General features: G+C 44.8%; 1 protein-coding gene across 2 annotated transcripts in view; it reads left to right on the forward strand.

Annotated features, from left to right (window-relative positions):
• Nucleotides 1-3,900: 3,900 nt before the first annotated feature.
• The window catches only part of STOML1 (stomatin like 1), a 116,353-nt gene continuing 99,950 nt past the window's right edge, over nucleotides 3,901-20,303 (forward strand). The window contains exon 1 of one of the 2 annotated variants that reach the window (XM_086959269.1): nucleotides 3,901-4,090. The gene's annotated coding sequence lies outside the window, so the exon portion shown is untranslated. The remainder of the gene's footprint in view (nucleotides 4,091-20,303) is intronic. The other variant, XM_086959270.1, reaches the window with a different exon arrangement.

Genomic DNA, 20,303 nt, shown 5'->3' on the forward strand with positions numbered 1-20,303 from the left:
CATAACTAATCAAAGCATTCAAGATGTAATCTTAAGAATTATCCAAATTGAAAGAGTTGTTTGAGATTAGTTGAATGGAAGGATAAGATCAGATAAAGAAAAAGGGGAAAAGAAAGTTGGCTTCCAACATGTTATTGGGAAGGGAACCACCCCAAATATTGAGTCATGACGTTGCTAAAAGGGGAACTCTGTGTATAATAAGCAGGATGGGAACAAAACTGGTGAGGAATTGAATTGGAATGCATGTGAGCAGAGTAATTTGATTAAAGGCAGGACTTCTGCTGAATTAGAGAGGCGTATAAAAGGCATCTATTACATATGCGGTGAGTCAGCTTATTTCGAGTTATCACATAACTGGGTAGGTAGCGTTAAGCAGCTTTAGTCTTCCCCGGAATCTACCACACTAATGAATTAGACTCACCCCTTGATAGCTACATTGCTATATTAATGTATACTTTCTATAGGGGATTCACTAAACAATGTTAAGATTAGAAATGTCTACGCCCTTGTAGATCTGCCTGCTACTAATACAGCAGGATCACTAACAGTAAGAAATAAAGAATTGCTTGTTATGATAGCGATGATCATGCAGAACTGCCTTTCATTAGAATGGCTGATTGTGAAGGAAGGCAAAGTCTGCACCATGCTGTACCACCCCATGTGATTGTTCTTGTTGTTGTTATTTCTCTGCGCTAACTAAAGAATTGCAAGCTTCATACTAGATGATGGTGAACAAACCCAGAGGCTTCTCACCGCTCTGTTCCTAACCAAGGACATCCCAACGGTCTCATACTATCTGTACACAATGTGTCAATTATAGTACTTAAAGAAACTGTGAGACCTACTCAGATCAATGTAAATGTATTAAGAGAGAATACTCGAATGTATTCTGTAGAAAAAAAATACTCTTGTTCGTTCCTCATTGGTGCATATCCTGACAACCATGTACATGCTTAATAATGTATGAAATCCTTTGTCTGAATGCCTATAAAAGGATATACTTTTCCTCTGTAACCTGGTACTCCATTTCCAACTTTGTGTTTTCAAGCATTTTGCTTAATAATTCTTTGTATGAACTTCTTGAATCTTGACCTTTGTCTGTCATTGTTATTGAGGAGTCACCACTTCTATCATTGCTTAACATCCGAAAAAGAGACGGGTGTAATTGGGATGTACGTACCAAAGCCTATATAGGGACAACACCGATCCCGTTCCGAACTGTTGACGAGCACGTGGTAAGATTATGGGAAACTGGTTTGCATACTGACAGATCCAGAGGCGACTGTAAAGTAGACTGACCTTAGTGCCTCTCTCTCTGCGTCCTGCTTCGCTAATCACAGAGGTTGTTACTGGTATTTTTACGATCACCTGGGATCGAATTATGCAAGGGGTAGTGCTTTAAATAAACCAGTACTGTCAGGTACTGAGTACCTGCACTTCTTTATTTTTTAGAGGGAGAGTAGCTGCACTTCTCAACAGAGGCTCAATGCTTTTAATTGGAGAGTAATGCTCTTTTCAGAAGTCAGTAGGTAACAGGTACCTGCACTTATATTTTTCCATTTTCTCCTACTGCAAAGATTTGTGCACAGTGCAGGTCCTATATATGAATCCCAATAGGGCTGACTCAGGTTTTTACCATGCTAAAGATTATACATTGATCAATACATCTCTTGAGAGTCAGTGTTTGTACATGCCAATAGACCCTATTCAGGTGGGAGACTCCCAAATTTTTAAGCAAACAATGTCTTTATTTTGGCTGAAATTGCCCCCGCTTCAATAGTTGACAACAGGAGAAAACATTCTCCTAATCATGTTTTTTTAAATCTCCCGATTTCCTCTTCTAAAATTTGGCATGTGTGAGTGTAGTAGCAAGTGTGCTATGTCCATGAGCTTTAGATCAAACAAGGAAAATGGGATTCCTAACTGCTGGTTGTAAAAACAGCAGTAATAACAATAAAAAAACTACAATAACCAGAGTACCACTGTACTGCGGCACAATCATTGATAGCTTAGCCCCCTGGTTGTAGTTCATTTGCAAACAAACCCTGTAAAGTCCACACACGTCCTGGAATAATATATGTGCTCTATATACATTCAACTATTAGTGGGTGAATTTTACATTTTTGCTCGTAAACATCATCCCCAAGAAACCTTAACTTATGTACTATGATTGATTAATGCGTTAATGACAATGTGATAGAGCAGTGTTTATTAGGATATGGTCCAGGGATCCACAATGCCTACTCAGGGATCCGCAACTACCTGAAAAATTAAATAATATCAGATAATTAAATTGTATATAAATAAAGAAGCAGCTTTTAAAACTGAATGTTTTAATAGGAGGCTGAAAATTAAGATGGGGGAGCGGATGTAGCCTTACGGCTAGAGCGGTCGACGTCGAAGCTCGGGAAAAGGGTTCGAGTCTCAGCAGCAAGGCTCAAAACTTGTGATTCTGGGCATAGTACCAACATAGGGACACTCCCCACCCCCAAGGACCTAGCATGCATGCAAATAAATACACACCCCACAATTTTGTTTTGGGTAAAAACTGCTGCAGGTTTATTACATACAACGTTATGTAATCTGGTGGGTTATCTTACGGGCGATCCCAGGACAGGCAGCATTCTCACCACCTGCCCGCCTGATGAGCCAAGCAGCACTGGGGCGAACCCCATCTGTGCTGCCCCTTCTGGTGATCCTCCTTCGAGATCACATGACACTTATACCCACGCCCCTTTTAGGGCGGAGCATAGCAAGACAAGCCCCCGGTTGTTCAGGCCCACAGCCGCCCGAAGGATAACGGGGCGCCGACACGGGTTCCAGGAACCTCCCATGAGGCTCCTGGGCTCTGGCACCCCTATGTGCCGTGCAGAGGTACCCTTCTGTACCCATTTGCTTCCAGATCGCCCTGTAACTCCGTCTCCAATGAAAAAAGTACAAGATTACAACATTCTCACCATGCTTCCTACTACAGACCACGCCGGGTAAGTGGTAGGGTGGGAGACGGCGTGTCCCGCGAGGCAGCGGCCGCGCGTGTCCGGTGCGAGGACAAAGAGGTCGTCAGTGTGGCGAGGGGGACATATATACCCCTCTCCCCGCCTCCCGCACCGGACATGACGCGGCACTGACCGCGCCCAGGAGGGGACTCCCTTAGAGCCTCTGACCCTTTGGGAGGAAAGGGGGGTGTGGGCTGCCCGATGGTACTACAGGGCCGCCCTCCTGAGTGGCCTCCTGCGGTGGCCACGGGTAGCCGCAAATCACTTCATCTCACCGTGCCTAAGAAAAATGAATGTGTCTTTGCATAAACAAACTGGTGCTATATAAAGCGCTCTGATACCCGATATCTTCAGGTTTAGTTTGCGCTCTGTAAAACTCTACAACAACAAAAAAATGTATCCCCCAGATTAATTTGTGAGGACACTTCAATGCATCAAACAGAATATATATATAGTATGGATGATGGGTGGCCTCCATTTTCTTAAGAAAAGCTGCAACCTTCCTATTAAAATTTTGTTTTTTTTCTTTTATATGTGTTTGGTAATTAAAAGAAGCCGTCATCATTTGTGTATTTGTTTGAAAACTTGTTACTGTATTGTTTTACGGTTCAAATCACCGAAAATAATTAGACCTTAAAAGAAAGACTTGGTGAGTCCTTGGATTCCGATAATGATTCAGTTTGAGTCCCCGAATTCCAGCACTGATTTAGCAGGGGGCGAAAAGGAGAAGTGAGAACGGCTCTGCTTTAGGAACACCAAAATAAATGCCAATAGAACTATAGCCTTGAACGTTCCTGAGCGCCATTGTTCGTTACTCCTCCGGCCGCTAGGGGGCAAAGGCAGGTTTGCTGAATGTATGCAGAACGGAGCCACTCTATCTGCTGATCCTTGTGCTTTGCTTCCTGTTAGAAACCGGTAGACAGGAACCACAACAAGTAACCAGGAAGCACAGGTGACAACAGTGACCGCAGACTCAGAAAACACAGGGGGGAGGTAGAGATGGCGCCAGAGAAAACGAATAACGTACACACTAGGGACTGGAGCTGTGCTGTATGATCCGGAGCCCTCTTCCCAGTTGAACCCTCCCTGTACAAGTAACTTTTATTCTCATACAGTCTGATGCATGCTCCTGGTATCATGTTGTTAATAGTGTTGTGTTATTGGTACTTGTATAACACACAATCTACCGTTAGTAGGGCCCTGTATCTGTAGTGTGATACACTAGGATTCAATATATAGTAGTGCTTAGGATATATTATTCCAAGCAGGGATACGGTGTGATCAAAAGGTTAGTAATATCTGGCGTTTTACCGAATATTACCTGTCATAACACAAGGGGATAACAGGGGTGGGGTGAGGTAAAGGGCTTAGAATTGCAAATATCTGTAAATACGGCTGCTCAACTATAAAGCCATTCGCGCCCGACTCAAGAGGCATAGAGGCTCAACTCTGCCTCCCTTTTCTATCTCTACTCTTCTCCAAACGTTTCTCCTCTCCTCTCCTAATCTAAACCTCACTCTCTGTGTTAGCTTTTTTGTTATCACCCTTCAACCTCATTATTGATATGCATTTCTTTCCAGTGGGTCTGAATGATTGATTTAGGATTTAAAAATATAACTGTACACTCTCGTATACCTCCTCTCTATATGGGCGAAGAGTAAAAGGCATGGTCGTTGTATGATATAGTCTATAGTCATAAAACGGCCATGCCTTTTACTCTTCGCCAACATTCCTATTTATATTTTTGTAGCTATGCTGTAGATTCTATATAACCAATATCTATATTCTAACCAGTAATATCAGCACTCAATGTAATATATTAATTTTCACCAAGTTATTTTACATGCCTCTTCCTCATTACATCCTCTTAAATTATGAGTTTACTTTTTGATCTGTTTGCTGCTTCCTGTACCCCCCGTGTTGTATGTTTCCTTGTTCTGTTGACTGATCCTAAACACTCGAAACCTAGTTAATTCTCACCAAATTATCAAGTAAATATGTGAGTTAATGTTATCTCCAAAGCTAGAATGAGGTGAAAGGTGTATAAAAGTCATCTATCTAGTTGTATTACATGCAGTGTTATGCTGTAAAATACAATGGAAAAATGGCAGGGGTGTAGAAGCTTGCGAAAAAACAGTCAATACCAAAGGCTTCCATCAGCGAGAGGGACATGCTTCATGACCAGCACATGATCACATGGCCTTATGCAAAATTGATAGTTGCTTCCTATTAAAATAAGCATATGACTTAGATCATGTTCGCCGTTAAACCTTGGCAGTTTCTCACACTTACAAGATTGATGGTCTTGAACATGCCAACGTCGGCGCTTCTCATCATCTCCCTCATCAGTGCATCTTTTTATCCCAGTGAGTGGAATATTCCCTCAACATCGTTATCCTCAAGAAATCCATTGCAACCCGTGACATAATAACCATTTTCAACCTATTTGTGGCCTAACACGTTTCCAAATATCTCCGAGTCAGTCGATTCAAAGCCTCTTCTCTTCCTTAGAAGTGCAATTGATGATATCTAGTCCAGCCCCAAAGTGGAACGGTATCCACCCTTCTGAATTTTATTGAGAGAAAGGCATTTTACCGAAGATCACGCTGTGCTGCCTCTCTGCTGCCTGCGCAATTTGTACCCACGAGATACTACACAAGTGCATAGGCAAACATCCTTGGATTCTTTGAAAGACTCTTAGTTGGTTATTATTATTATTATTTCTGGTATTTGTAGAGCGCGACACTCATCCAATGGGATATCACGGCGCTGTAAGAAAAGGAGACTGCTGAGACTGTGCTGGGGAGTTAGTTTTTGGGAAAGAGGTGAGTTTTTAATTTTTGACGGAATTGAAGGTAGTTTGTGGTGTGTCTGAGGTCCACAGGTAACTCATTCCATCTTTTAGCCGCCAAGTATGAGAAGGCGCGTCCGCCTGTCCTTGCCTTGTAAATGCGCTTGGATTTCGCCAGGGCTGAGTTGTTGGATCTTAGATTCCTGTTGGGGATATAGAATTCAATTTTCCCTTGAAGGATGGTAGGGCCTGTTTTGTGAAGGGCTCTGTCCGCGTGGCAGAGTAGTTTGAAGGTGGCCCTTTGACGCATTGGTAGCCAGTGAAGTTTTTTAAGGCATGCGGATGCCGAATCTCGCTTGCCTTTGTTACAGACCAGTTTAGCCGCCTGGTTTTGTAGGACCTGTAGGCGGGAGAACAGTTGCTCGTTCATCCCTTCGAACAGGGCATTGCCGTAATCCAGGCGGCTGACCAGGAGGGCCTGGGTGATTGTGCGTCGACAATCCAGAGGTATCCAAGAGAAAATTTTGGCCAGGAGTTTGAGAATTGCGAAGCATTTGCCCCAGAGTATGCGTATGTGGTCCTTCATGGACAGGGCGTCGTCCATCATGATACCAAGGTTTCTGGCGTACTGTTTCGGGATGGGGGCTGATCCCAGTGACGGTGGCCACCACGTGTCGTTCCATGAGAGTTTGGCTCCTCCGAACAGTAGTATCTCCGATTTTCCGGCATTTAGTTTTAGGCAGTGGTTGCGCATCCATTCTGCCATTTCGGAGAGGCAGCTGTGTAGTTTTTTCTTAGTTGTTTCCGACCGTTCATCCATTGTCACCATCAGCTGTGTGTCATCGGCATAGGAACATATGCCGATGCCCCACTTTCTGGGGTTCACGTCATTCCCCATTAACTTAACCCACCTGATCAGAGACTTCACCTTCTTCTGTGAAATCTTCACCATCACATGCAGAGTGCTTCAAGCAAAGGATTTATTCCTGACCCTGTTCGTCCCATGTGGCCAGCCTATCCTCCAAGCAATCATAAAATCAAACGACATAGCCCTTCACTTGTACACTGCAAACCCTTAACTACACCTTAAAGTACATGAAATGTCTCTGAATCAGAACTAAGTCTTGGTATGCCTGATTCTTGGATACAAGAATGTATGCACCATTGCCAACCGTGCTTAAATACCGTCAATGCAGTTATTGTGCTAAGGTGTACTACGGATCCCATGACGCTTGCATACATCTCAAATACCTCAACAAGAGATTATCTTTCCACGCACTCAAGAGGAACCTTCGCTCCGCCGACCTCACCCGGGTGGAGGTACCCCGCATCCCCAGAAGCAGAACAGGCGGGAAATCCTTCTCCTACATCGCAGCCAAGACCTGAAACGAACTCCCCGCGAACATCAGATGCTCCCTGTCCCTGCACACGTTCAGGAAGGACCTCAAGACCTGGCTCTTTAACGTATCCGGAGCCCCACCTCAACCAGTACAGATATTACTAACATAGTGTTAACTATTTCCGAACTGAACTTCCTCCCTCAAGTCCAACTAATCACTAGGAGCATTCTTCCACCATATATGCCTTTTACATTGGATTGCCCCCTCCTCGCTCCTCCTACCTTGAACTTACGTGAAGACACCAGCTCTTGCAGTTGTAAAATCATGCGTATCCGACACCATTTACAGTTATGCAGAACTCTTGTCCAAGAACATTAAAAAACACTACAAATTCTGGATTGCTCCCCAGTATAGATCCTGTTAGCCAGTGCAGTATAAGTGATCAAAGAAATAACTCTACTCAAGACTCAACCTGTACAGACAGCGGGCGGTAGATCACAAAAACACCTCATTGTGGTTATCCCCCACCAGACACCAAAAATCAGCTAATCTGTGATTTGGTTGCAGATGCATCAGTCCTCAGTTGCACATTGAAGGTATACTCATAAAAATCTGAAGTGTTACAAGGGATTTGAGTTCCCGGCAGTAGGAAAGAGGAAAGAACATGCGAGAGAAAAGTTAATAAGATAAAAAGAGGATGCAAAGTGGAGGGATGGCATAATAGAGGAAGAGTTTTTAAAAAAAAGGATGTAGAGAGAGGTAAGTAGTGGATAGTAATACGTGATTTGGAATCTAAAGTGCATCAGGTAAGTATTATTGAACTTCAGGAGGATTTATTATGAAGGATTGTAGTGAACTAGTTTGTTTGAAGGACGTTCAGAGGACAGTTCTGTTTGAGTGTTTGCAATAGACACAAGTTTCCCTATGTAATACTTCCTCTTATGTTTGTGGCGACACACTCTTGTAAAGGAGAATTAGTGGCATACAAACTTAGAGTTAACATATTGAGTTAGAGAGTGATACAAATGCCATCAGTTTTCTAACAAATTTTGACAAACACTAATCTATGTTTCCCTTTATTAAAAAAGTACCTTTCAGAGTTAGATGGGGGACCACTGTTTTTACATTTAGAGATAGAAGTCCCCTCACCTCACTATAATTATATGCCCCCTCATCTTTCTGTTTCTGTATGGGTTTATTGTAAGCAGTGCCTTTCAGTGACCCAGTCAGACAAATATGATTGAAAATAATCCAGATATTACTTTGCCTGACTATGAAAGAGACGTTTCTTTTTTGTTACCATTTCCACTTAAGAACTAAGAAATGGAAGCAGTTCTTATAGTTCTGTTCACATTAAGGAAGTAACAATTTATAGTGCAATGCTGCAAACTCATCTTCTTCTAGGCGCTATCCTGTTGGGCTGCATGAGCTGTAATAGTGTAGTAATTTTTTAGGTCTCACCTGACGTTGCAGCACACATGCGCTGCTCGCTCTGCAAGGGCTTCTTGGAATCAATACCGTTTCAGAAGGGGACTTTAAGCCACCCCCTTGTTTTCAGTTGGCTTGCGTCATCGTTTATGTTAAACGCTGGCGTATAATTGGAAATCAGGTTTTTTTGTTACCACCTTGTCCAATTTTAGGACAGCCCATCTGGACAGGTCGACGCCATCGTTGTTTAGCGTGACGTAGGAGGGGGTGCTGCTAGCTCTGTTTACAGGAAATGCTGGCTCTTCATTGGAAATCCTACCAGCTCCTCCCTTTCCTTCCTCCATCCAAAAGCAAACTCCCCAGAGTTGCGCAGTTTATTGTTCATGGGCTTACATCGTGGAGTTGCTGGAAGCGCCCCTTGCTTTTCGCTGCCCCCGGTGCTCACACGCACAGAGGTGGAAAGATTACCATCACACCGGGTGAAGTCCGAGGTTCGGGGTACGGTCCTCGTTATGCTTTACCCGCCCTCTTCCTCCCATCCGTGGCACCATGTACACAGGCACTCGTGGTGCTTTTTTTATTTTACTTCTATTCCTCCCTTAACAAAAAAATGCTGACAGCTTGTTTTCTTATTGTGTGCGTGTTCCACGGTCTCCAATATGTCAGTAAGCACTCTTTTTTTTAGGTTTCGACCTGGCCGGAGCACTGCGAAGCAGTGCTCCGCCCAGGCGAAAGCTTTTGTTTACAGTATGGGGGACTTGAATCCGCCCCTTCTTCCATTGGCTAGCTCCATAAATGGAGGCTAGCCATTGGAAGAGAGTGGCTGTCAATCACGCTTTCCCCGTGAAAACGCGATTCGGGGGCGTTTCTGTGTCTTTTTTTAAGTCCCGCCCTCTCCTCTTCCCATTGGCTGGAATTTTACCTTCCAGCCAATGGGAAGGGGAGAGGGCGAAAAACACGCCCCCGAATCTGCCGGAGGGAAACCCCTGTGACGTCATTCCCCGGGCCGCGCTGTGATTGGCTGCCGGCCCGGGACCTGACTTGTTTCTGAAAGGAAGCTCATGTTAGTGACTCCTGACAAGAGGGGGGGTGTAGCGAGAAAAAAAATAGAAAGGAAAAAAAAAAGGTGGGTTGGAGGGGAGCCGTGCTCGTCTCTCTGCTGTGCTCCCGTGGATGTTTCCATGTTGTTTGCTGCATGATTTAGAGAGGAGGAGGAGTTGGACCAGGCGACTGACAGAGAGAGGCAGCAGCAGCAGGACCGATTTGCTGGGTGTTTCGTGCCCCCCTCGGTGTTGGATGATCCCCGCGTTACACGGGGGGCTTCTGTGCTCGCTGCTGTGGCCCTAGGGCGCCGGCCAGCGTCTGCAAAGCGGGGGGGGGGGCTTCTCGCTGTTTTTTTTGGGTGGTGGTGGTAGGGGAGGTAGTGGCTGCTGCTGGGTGGGCTGTCGGGAGGAAAAATGACTCTGGAGTCCATCATGGCGTGCTGCCTGAGCGAGGAGGCGAAGGAAGCCCGGCGGATCAACGACGAGATCGAACGGCAGCTCCGCAGGGACAAGCGGGACGCCTGCCGGGAGCTGAAGCTGCTGCTGCTGGGTAAGTGACAGCGGGCGGCCCCCTCCCGCTCCGCCTGGCCCCGGAGCCAACATGCTTCGTGCACTAGTCCATTCCTCAGCCCTGCCGTCCACTCCTCAGCCCCCTAGCCCTTCTCTGAATTGTAAACCATGGTAGTAAAAATGCTTGAACGTCACACTTGAGGACTGGAGATTTATGTGTTTCTTTCACAATGCTGCCTTGCGGGAGGGGAGGGGGCGCGGCTGGCACAGTCCTCGACTGAGGGCACACAGTACGTGTGTGTCCATGCCCGGGCAGTGCAGGGTCGTAAAGTAAGGGATACGTGCATGGTTTTTTTTGCACACATCCCTGTGTGCGCGATGCCTCAGAGAGGGCGTTTTCGAGCCATCCTCTCTGATTAGGGAGTGGTGCTGCTGTGCCTGTGTTGGTACCTTTCAGATTTCATTGCATTCAAAGCGATACTTCATTTCTCACACTCGGTTGTTAAGTTCCACAAAAATGTGGGTTGTCGTTGTATCTGGGGAGCAGAAACGTACCACACTTCCTGCCCTTATGCATGCGAGGCAGCTTGAAAAGGGGTTGGATGTAGAATTCTAGGCCCTCAGGAAACACGAGCGCCTGGAATGTGAGAAGAAAGATGGCAAATGCAAAACGCCGATAACATGTGTGGGGCTTGTAAGTGGATACACGTTTTGGTGCAGGTCAAGTTTATTCGCACATGCCTCGTCACGCATGGCCTTTCATGTCTCCGTTGTCGTGTACTGCCTTGGCATGGTTGCGTTCTGTGCGTGCATTACTCCGCACAGAACCAAGGCCCGGATGAGGAGACAACAGTAAGGGCGGAATGGAAACGCAGCCTCTGATACAGAAGGCGATGGTGTACAGTGGGGTTTCGAATGCACCCATTTTGTCTTGAGAATGGTACGCCCTGGATGGATATAGTGAAGTAACTTTTAGCGATGAATGGGTCCTTGAAATATATCAATCAATACGATCTGTCCTTACGTTCACATAAATATTCGAATTGTTATCTTTCTTTCAAGGCCCATGATCCCTGTTGCAGTCAATATTTTATAATGTAAATTATTGGGGGTTGGGTTACTCCAACTGGTATATTAGCATTATAAGGCATATGTCGTCTATCTACGTTTACATTTTTTCATTTACTACAACATTAGATGTCAAATCCTACACTGTTTGCATTGTGAGAATCAAACTGCTTGAAATCTTTGTTTGCATCATGACTGGGGTGGGTTTCTGTTCAAATTCGATATTTATGTTATTGTCGTAGGAACTACTGCAGATGGATAATACTCATTGATAGGCAGTCTTTCTGACCATCTGCAATTGTTTGCGACTGAACAGACCTGTTAAGTTGTTTTTCACTCTCTCACCTAACGCCTTCGATTGATTTAATTTCAAAGTTTTGGAGTACATTACAAGCTTGACGCAGTGACTGGCACCATTGCAACAACTTTACTCGCTGGAGTGCTTAGCAGGTGGAGGAAGTCGATATCGAGATGCAAAAGTTGTCAGTCAGACCTTGGTATTTGTTAAATGTCTTGCTAGGTGTGATCAATGCGCGTGTTGCCCTCTCCCCTTGGGGATAGTTTAACCTCGCTGAAGTGATTCGCCCTGAAGAATGAGAGGTGGCATGGCATCCTCTACTGATAGTTATCAAAAGCATGGTGTGCAGTAGACATAAACTCTACCTGTCCTCCCGAATTTACCCAAACCAGACAATGATTCGCGATATATGGACCAAAGGAGATTTATGTTTATAAGCTGTATGTAGTAAAGGTGCTTAGATTTGCCTTTATCAATGAATCTGAAGGTACTCACTGGATTGCAATCAGCTTCAAGGGATTTAAGATTTTGGGAAGGCAGGATTTTACTGCACATGGCACCCAGGGAAAAAAGGCTTGCACTAACCAGGGTCAAGGTACAGAACCATTCTGCATCACACGGTGGGCATGGATCGAGCACCCGAGAACCAGAGCGAAATATCACTCAGAAGCACCCACTGCCAACCATGCAGTGCACCAAAAAAGTTTCTACATAGGCCCCACTTGGATTCCCACAACCCTCCAACTAAACACAATGATGCTTTACAAGCTGAAGATGCCACAAACTCGATTTTGCTCCACCACATGCTCAGACGCAGCAACATATTGGCAGTGAACACCTCATACATAGGCCTCGGCACAAACCCGTCTCTTTCAAACCACGCAGAGCCTATGTAGTAAATTGCTACCTGTCCATCATAGCTTTTTGGTGCCTTGTCAGGGGTATGAAGCACTATCTAAATGTATGTATAATAATATCTAATACAACTTATCATTAATGCTATACGGGTACAATGAACACCATGCTCACCTACGGCACTTGTTAATTTAAGGCATGCTACTGTTTTGAAGTCTAGCTAGGGCGTCCCTGCCATCTTGGAAGTACAACACAATTTAGAGGGCTTTGTGAGGAGGCGGCGGTGTCCACACAACAGGCCCGATTAGTTGGGTTCTACATCTCCCTTTGTTAGTCTGCCAAGTGGCATATATTTGTGTCCTGGTATCTCCATGTTTCTAGAGTTTTGATTATTTGAATTCAAGAGCGATATATGCTGCCACTGGGCATTGCAAATATGCATTATACACTTAGATGGCAGAATAAGCAAGAACTGTTGAGACATATCGGTGGAGTGGAGCCCTGCGGAGGCAACAGGGCAACTGAAAGGCTCTGTGGAATAGGGATGTTTAGAGTTGTTTCTAGAACCTGCATAACTTATTTATTTATAGTACTTCTGTTATGTAAACATAAACTGAGCGTTTGTGGTGTGAAACAGAGCAAAGAGGCAAGTAAGGATGAGTATTAAATTGAAACATTTTGATGAAGTGGTTTGTTTTTAAGAAGTTTTCGAGGGTCAGTTAACAGTGGAGGGAAGGATCCCTGACATTTGTTCCATAGGCAGATGGTAATTATGGGTGGTGGTGAAGGGAGTTGGAGAAGACCAGTACCAAATCTAAAAGCCAGAAAGTGCTGAAATTCGATTAGCAGCACCAGTAAGAATGTTAGATTGCGGAAGGGTTAAGTTTCCTTTTGTTGTGTAACTAAGCAGGTCAAAGGTCATGGATTGTTATATATATATATATCTACGTAGAACTTCCAGAGAGCTGGCGACCAAGACGAAAGACCAAACGAATTCCAAAGTTGAGGTAAAAAGATGGTTTATTCAAACAAAATCAGCAGCGCAGCGGACTGACGCGTTTCGGGCGGATGCCCTTGATCACAATATATATATAATGTCTCAAACACATTTCCGCAAAGTGTCATTTTTTTTTTGTGTACATATTTTTAGGCACATGTTGTCCATCCACTCCCTCCCATAACCCCCAGCTCCCCATCTCCCGCTGTCCCACTCTTAGAGAGAGTTAAGAAGCTAAAACATTGTCAAGTTTACTTCTTGTTTATAACATCCACCACATCACGTTTCACTTATTATTTTTCCAACACTGTATGGGCCAACTCATTGGGCTAGACAGTTGCGATGACTTCAACGCATCTAGAGAACTGTACATCAAACCCCTACTCATCAAGTAGTCTGCTAGAAGGGGTCATGTGCTATTATACTTACCTTCTATATCTTCTAGCTCACAAAACGATTTTCCATTGCCAGGGGTGTCCCTGAATTAGTAGTCCACTCTTGCATCATGAGGAGGACTCAAAACATCCTTTCAAAATAATTTTAATCTCAGACAAGTCTTCTGCATGTGCAGTTCACCCCTTTCTGCCCACATTCCCTCCAACACTTCCCTCCTGTTTTCCCATATATTTGTTTCAATTTCAGTGAAGTAACTTGCCATATCATTACGTTTCTACATTGCTTCCCTTTTCTGCGCACTCTTATACTATAGGGAATATCATCACAAAGCTTTTGCATTGATACATAGATATGTGGGATTTTAAAATACTTCCCACTTTCTCATATATGCCCATTTTGGCCCACATCCCCAAGAACTGCACACCTATTTGAAATTAGACCTTTGGGTCTTGTGTAGGTAACAAAGTTTATCCCATACACTAAGGGATTTTGTTGCCGCAGCCTTGTTCTCTTGATGTAATTGCCAAAGTCTCAGCTGACAGTAGTGCGTATACAATCAACATCTAATATTCGTTTTTTTTTTGTTGCTTTGAATTAACAATTTAATCTTGAACTCCTGAAATAAGGTTCTAAGCATTCTTCACCCTCCTTTCGGCCATCTCTCAAAGGTGCTTTTCAAGTGCCCTGAGAGAAGTTTGGGTTGCACAAAAGTGGAGTGAAGGGGCAAGATAAGTCAATCCCTGACCTCTTGTGATTGGGTCCCACATTTCTGGGTGGTAAATCTGACTAATAAAACAAGCATTTGCAATGCAACGGTTTCGCCTTTGGAAAAGTTTGAGCTATTGGCATTGTAAATGACAAAATTTGTATTTATGTGTTGGTTTTGAAAACAGATAAATAAATGGCATTGTCATTTACATTGCCAATATCTCTAAATTTTCCAAAGACGAAACCGTTGCATTGTAAATGCTTGTTTTTATTATTGTGTGCGTGTTCTGTGTTTTGGTCTCTGTCTTTTGCAGCACACTCAGCTCTCGCATTTTAAGATTGCGCTGTCTTCCCATCAACCTTGTCCCCAAACCCCTTTCTAGTTTATCCTTCACCCTTTTACATCATGGTTTATATGTCCTGGGTCATTGACCGGCGCAAATACATGTTTTGCTCCGCGGTGTAGCCCGCCACAAGTATTTATTTCCCCGGTGTAACCTTGTCTGCCGATGCCTCCGGAAGTGCCCCTGGAACCCCAGTGATTTCCGTGTCTGCTCCGCGCCGCACCGCAGGATTTCACTTTGCCGCATATGCAAGCGGTTAAAAAATAGGAACATGACGGGGGCGTGGCTTGGACGCCGAGGAAGATGGCGGTTTGAAGCGTCTCTCCTCCCGCCACGAGCGTCTTTATCTAAAATTGGAACGCTTTTCCATGCCAGCAGCGGGGATGTGATCGAGGATTTGTGCATCGGATCACTCCCTGACCGTGATGAGCTGATTTCCGTGCCCGGGGCTGCAGCGGTTCAAGAGCGGCACCGACTGAGGCTTCGGACATTAATGGCGGCAGCGCGGCTGAGGGACGGACAGCGGAGCGCGATGTAAGCTCTCACAGAGACACAGCGGAAAACCCGGCAGCGCAGGGAAAGCTGCAATAGGTGAGCGCGTTCACGGACATTAGCGCACGGGGGCAGACAGCCGACTTTTGCCGATCGAATGAGTGCAGTGGGATCGGCCATACAGAGACTTCACTGACCTTTACCAAGATGGCGGCCGCCACTCGGTAATGCCTGAGCACCGAAGCAAGGTCTCTTCCCACATTAACTTCACCCAAATAGACCGTTTTTGACACCAGGCAAGCATTGCTGGTGGCCAATTAGACATGTGGGAAAGGATTTAGTTGCACATTCAGGACTTTCAGAGAGAGGTGATAATTGCTGTGCTGTGTGCCTGGAATGCATATCATTAACCTATAAAACCATTAACCCACAAAGCACTCTCTAATGATTCCGATGCACGTGTTGATCATGCTGTCTGATGTCCTGCGCATGGAAACCCAAGTCTGCTGAAGTGAACACCTGAATTGCTTGACATCAACCCACAGGGGGCTCCCTAATGTTCCAGTCTCATCTAACACCATGTGCACATGATAAATGAACAAATGGGTCGCTCTGCTCCTCAGATGCCTTCTGCGTAATGCTATTAATGTCAGTGATCTGGGTGCTGGCTGTCTAATCTCCTATTTAGGCTGGTGCTGTCTGCTTTGCGCTGCGTGAGTGTCGGAAGAGAGCTCTCAAGTTGCTGCCTAAACACCTAAGCATCCCAGAGCAGGTTACAATGGATACCAAAGATCAGGGAACCCTTAAGAGACTTAAATCGGACCACTCGAACCCGGGGTCACCAAACAAGCCAAAGAAAGTTACTCCGGATGCACTGGATATGATATAAAATAGGCTAGACGAGGTGAAGGACTTAGCCAAGGTCACTAAGGAGGAAGTGGTGGCAATCCGTCAAGATATCTGAGACACTAATGCGCGCCTAACAGAAACAGAATCCCGGATCAGTCGCCTGGAAGACATAGAGGTTAAAACCTCAACGGCCTTGAAACACCTCCACATCTCCTCTGACCAGACAACCAGACGACTAGCCGAGTTGGAGGACAGGAACAGGAGGGGGAACCTACGCATCTTTGGAATTCCGGAAGGATCAGAAGAATCGGAAGGTTCATGCATCAAGTTCTTGGAATCCCGGTTCACTAAAGCCACAAACATGACTTTTGCAAGTCCTCTGGAATTTGACAGAGCGCATAGAGTGCCAGGGAGAATCACTAAAACACAGAGAGGACCAAGACCCATCGTATGTAAACCCTTACGCTACCAACATGTGGAGCAAATCTTAGCCTTCGTGAGAAAACACAATCATATCCTGTGGAAGGACACCAAGGTCTACATCTCTCAAGACTACAGTAAGGAGACCGTCGAAACAAGGAAGGCCTTCCTCGCCCTTCGTCCACATCTGTCAGTGAAGGGGTACCAATTTGGCTTTGTGGGCCCAGCAAAATACCGGGTGACGATACGAGGATCGTCTCACTACTTTACGGACCCAATGAAGCTCAAACGCATGCTTGAGGACGTGGAAGAACGAGACATGGAGCGCGACATGGAAACTAATAACCCGGATGGTCTATCGGCCTCGGCTTCTGCTTCAGGATACAAGTGACCACGTTAGGTCTTATCATAAAGTTTTCTGTGCTCTGTTGTTATTAAAAGCCTGATGCGCTTATCTATTGCTGGGTTCCTACAGGATAGGTCTGAAGTTTACGGAAACCTCCCAACACTAGAAGCTCTATGATGTCCTGGAAGTCTCTTTACTTTGCCTTTCTGGTTCAAGCTGGCGTGGTCCAGCTGCTATTGATCTGACCCTCTTGACTAAAGCTGGCTCGCCTTGTTGGCTCCAATGAGACGATGGCCGGTGATATATAAATTGTAACGTGTTGTCTAACTCCAGACTTTGGTACACTGTCAGGTTACTCGGAGTAGACCGGATTCGTTCTGGCAATACTGTGACTCTTTGATTACTGATTATTGAAGTTCTACTGTTCTTTGCTTAGGTTATTCACCGCTGATGCGACGACTTATATTTTAGTAGCCATTTCGTGCCTTTGATGTGGGATATGACGCTATAATACCTTCCAATGGGCCATGATGTTGTATTCTCAAATTTCTGTTCGATAATCATAGTTTAGTGAGCACTCAGAAATTATTCTGATTTACCAGGAATGTATAGTGAATGTGCGCTGTTGATCACATGTCGGTTTTGCTGCATCATTCCACCGTTCCACTGCTTGCATAGCCTTTTATATGCATTTTTCGTTATGTATTGTTGTTCCAATGTCTATACATGACTAAGTTTAGGCGGGGGGGTTACTGCGGTTTTCCTCACGTCGCCATGCTTCTGTATCACAATTGGGGTGGGTGAGGTGGGGGGTTGCGTGGGATTGGGGGGGATGGGTGCTGTGTTCTATGGTTTGGATTATTTTTCCTTCTTTCTCCTTCATTCTTCTTCTTTCTTTTTCCTCTCCTCTCCGTACCACTTCTTTCCTTTCTGATCTATCTCTTTGCTCTTGATTGGACAAGTTGTATCATGCATATGATGTGTTTGTATATCTATACTCAGACCAGGCGCGCTATATCCTTGGGCACCCAAGTATTTGATTGTGGTTCTCGACTGTATTTCATCTTCAGTAGCAGAACAATATGTCCTTTACATGATGCGCCGAGTACTATGTTTTCCCTTGGCTCTCTTGGTACAACCATGACACATACACCGTTGTAAATGTCACATAGAACATTGTCCACTCCACTTGGTACAACCTCTCTTGATCAATTGAAAATCTTATCCATGAATGTTAAGGGTCTGAATCAGCCCGTTAAAAAACAAAAGATATTAGATTATTTGCGGAGACAAAAGGGGGACATTGTTCTGCTGCAAGAAACCAAGTTGGATGCTAAACAATTCTACACTCTGCGCAACAAGTTTTATACAGAGGTTGTAGGATCTAGTGCACTCGGTAAAAAGAATGGGGTTCTGGTATTAATGTCAAAGAAGTCCAAGGTAGAGCTACTGTCATCCTCATCGGATGAAAAAGGTCGCTGGGTTACGGTGAAACTTACTAGGGATAACACGGAATTTTTTGTCACTAATGTTTACGCACCTAACACTAATGATTTAGAATTCTGGCAGGATTTAGTCAAGCAGATTGCAACGGTACCTGATACGGCGATACACATAATTGGGGGTGACTTTAATCTTCCGTTTGACCCGGCCTTAGATAGGGACTCTAAGTGTACATTCAAGCCAAACAAGTCACATAATGCCTTCATCAAACTATGCCAACAATTCCATTTAATTGATGCATGGAGAATACAAAACCCCACTGATAGAGACTACACATTCTACTCTCCCCCCCACGACTCGTTCTCCCGTATTGACTACATTTTCATTACACAAAATGGCGTAGCAAGGATAGAGGATACTTCAATTGAGCCAAGGGTAATGTCGGACCATTCATGTATATCTTTATCCATCAGTAACATTAAACCGTCCCCTAAACAAACGTCCTGGAGACTCAATGAAGAAATCCTGCACAAAGAACAGAATAGGACTAACATTTTGGAGGCTATTAGATCTTATTTGGAGACTAATGTGAGAGGGGACACTTCAGAACTAGTGCGATGGGAGGCCTTGAAATGTACAATAAGGGGGTGTGCATCAAAATCCGTTCAGCAATGAATAGGGATTGTAATGCGAAGTTAGAAGGGTTGGAAGCTGAGATAGCTAATTTAGAGAACAAACACCAAATGACAAGGGACCAGGAAACGTTCAATATCATGACCCACAGAAAATACGAATATAACAAACTAGTGAGCGAAAGGGCGGGAGTGTGGCTGGATAGGAAGCGAAGGTTTAAGCTATGTGAATCTAATAAAGCCGGTAAGAGTCTGGCAGCATATTTAAAATTTAAAGTACAAAAGAATGCTAATAATGTTATCAGGGACTCGGCGGGAGTCGCTCATTCGGACCCCCAAAAGATAACCGAGGTCTTTAAAGACTTCTATGAGGACCTATACGCTAAAAACGAGTTGGTTGTGGAGGACAAAATTCAGGAATATCTACAAGAATGTGTACTACCAAAGTTAAAGCCTGAGGAGCAACTCAGTCTGAATGGGCCGATCTTGGCAAATGAGGTGGAAAAAGCGATCAGGGGGTTAAAATGTGGGAAGGCACCAGGTCCGGACGGCTTCACGGCCAAATTTTATAAAAGTTTTGCAACGGACTTGGTTGATCCTCTTCTAAACCTCTTTCACGAATTTACGGAGTCAGGAGAAGTCAAAGGCACGTTGGCAGAGGCGACTATTGCAGTCCTGCCTAAGGACGGCAAAGACCCGTCACTTCCAAAGAACTACAGGCCGATTTCCCTGATTAACCTTGATTGTAAATTACTAGCCATGATCTTGTCAGCCCGTCTGCAAAAAGTCCTCCCTACCCTAGTACATCCGTCTCAAGCGGGTTTCTTAAAACATAGACTATCTAGTGATAACACCAGAGTACTGGCCCATGCTCTAGAAAAAGCGAAGCTTTTGACAACCCCCACGGTGGCAGTCACACTAGATGCGCAAAAAGCCTTTGACAAGGTAGATTGGTCCTACCTTGAGGCAGTTTTACGCAACTTCAACCTAGGAGAGACGTTTACTAAACTCGTAATGGCTTTGTATGCCGGCCCTACTGCTAAGGTCAGAGCGGGCGGCTCCTTCTCTTCCTCTTTCTGCCTAAAACAAGGGACGAGACAAGGCTGCCCACTATCGCCTTCTCTGTTCTTATTGGCAATAGAACCCTTTTTGTGGCATATCAGACACAATGAAGCCATTGCTGGGGTTCCATTTGGTGATTGCACTGTAAAATTGACTGCATACGCCGACGATGTCCTGATCTTGACGGAAAAAGCTGACGAGGCTATCCCGGCCTTGATGGACACAATTGAGGGGTTCTCTAGAGTCTCAGGATATAAATTAAACAAGGATAAAACAGAGGTGAAG

This window comes from Lissotriton vulgaris, chromosome 2_2 (assembly GCF_964263255.1).
Source record: "Lissotriton vulgaris chromosome 2_2, aLisVul1.2, whole genome shotgun sequence".
NCBI classification, from domain to species: Eukaryota; Metazoa; Chordata; class Amphibia; order Caudata; family Salamandridae; genus Lissotriton; species Lissotriton vulgaris.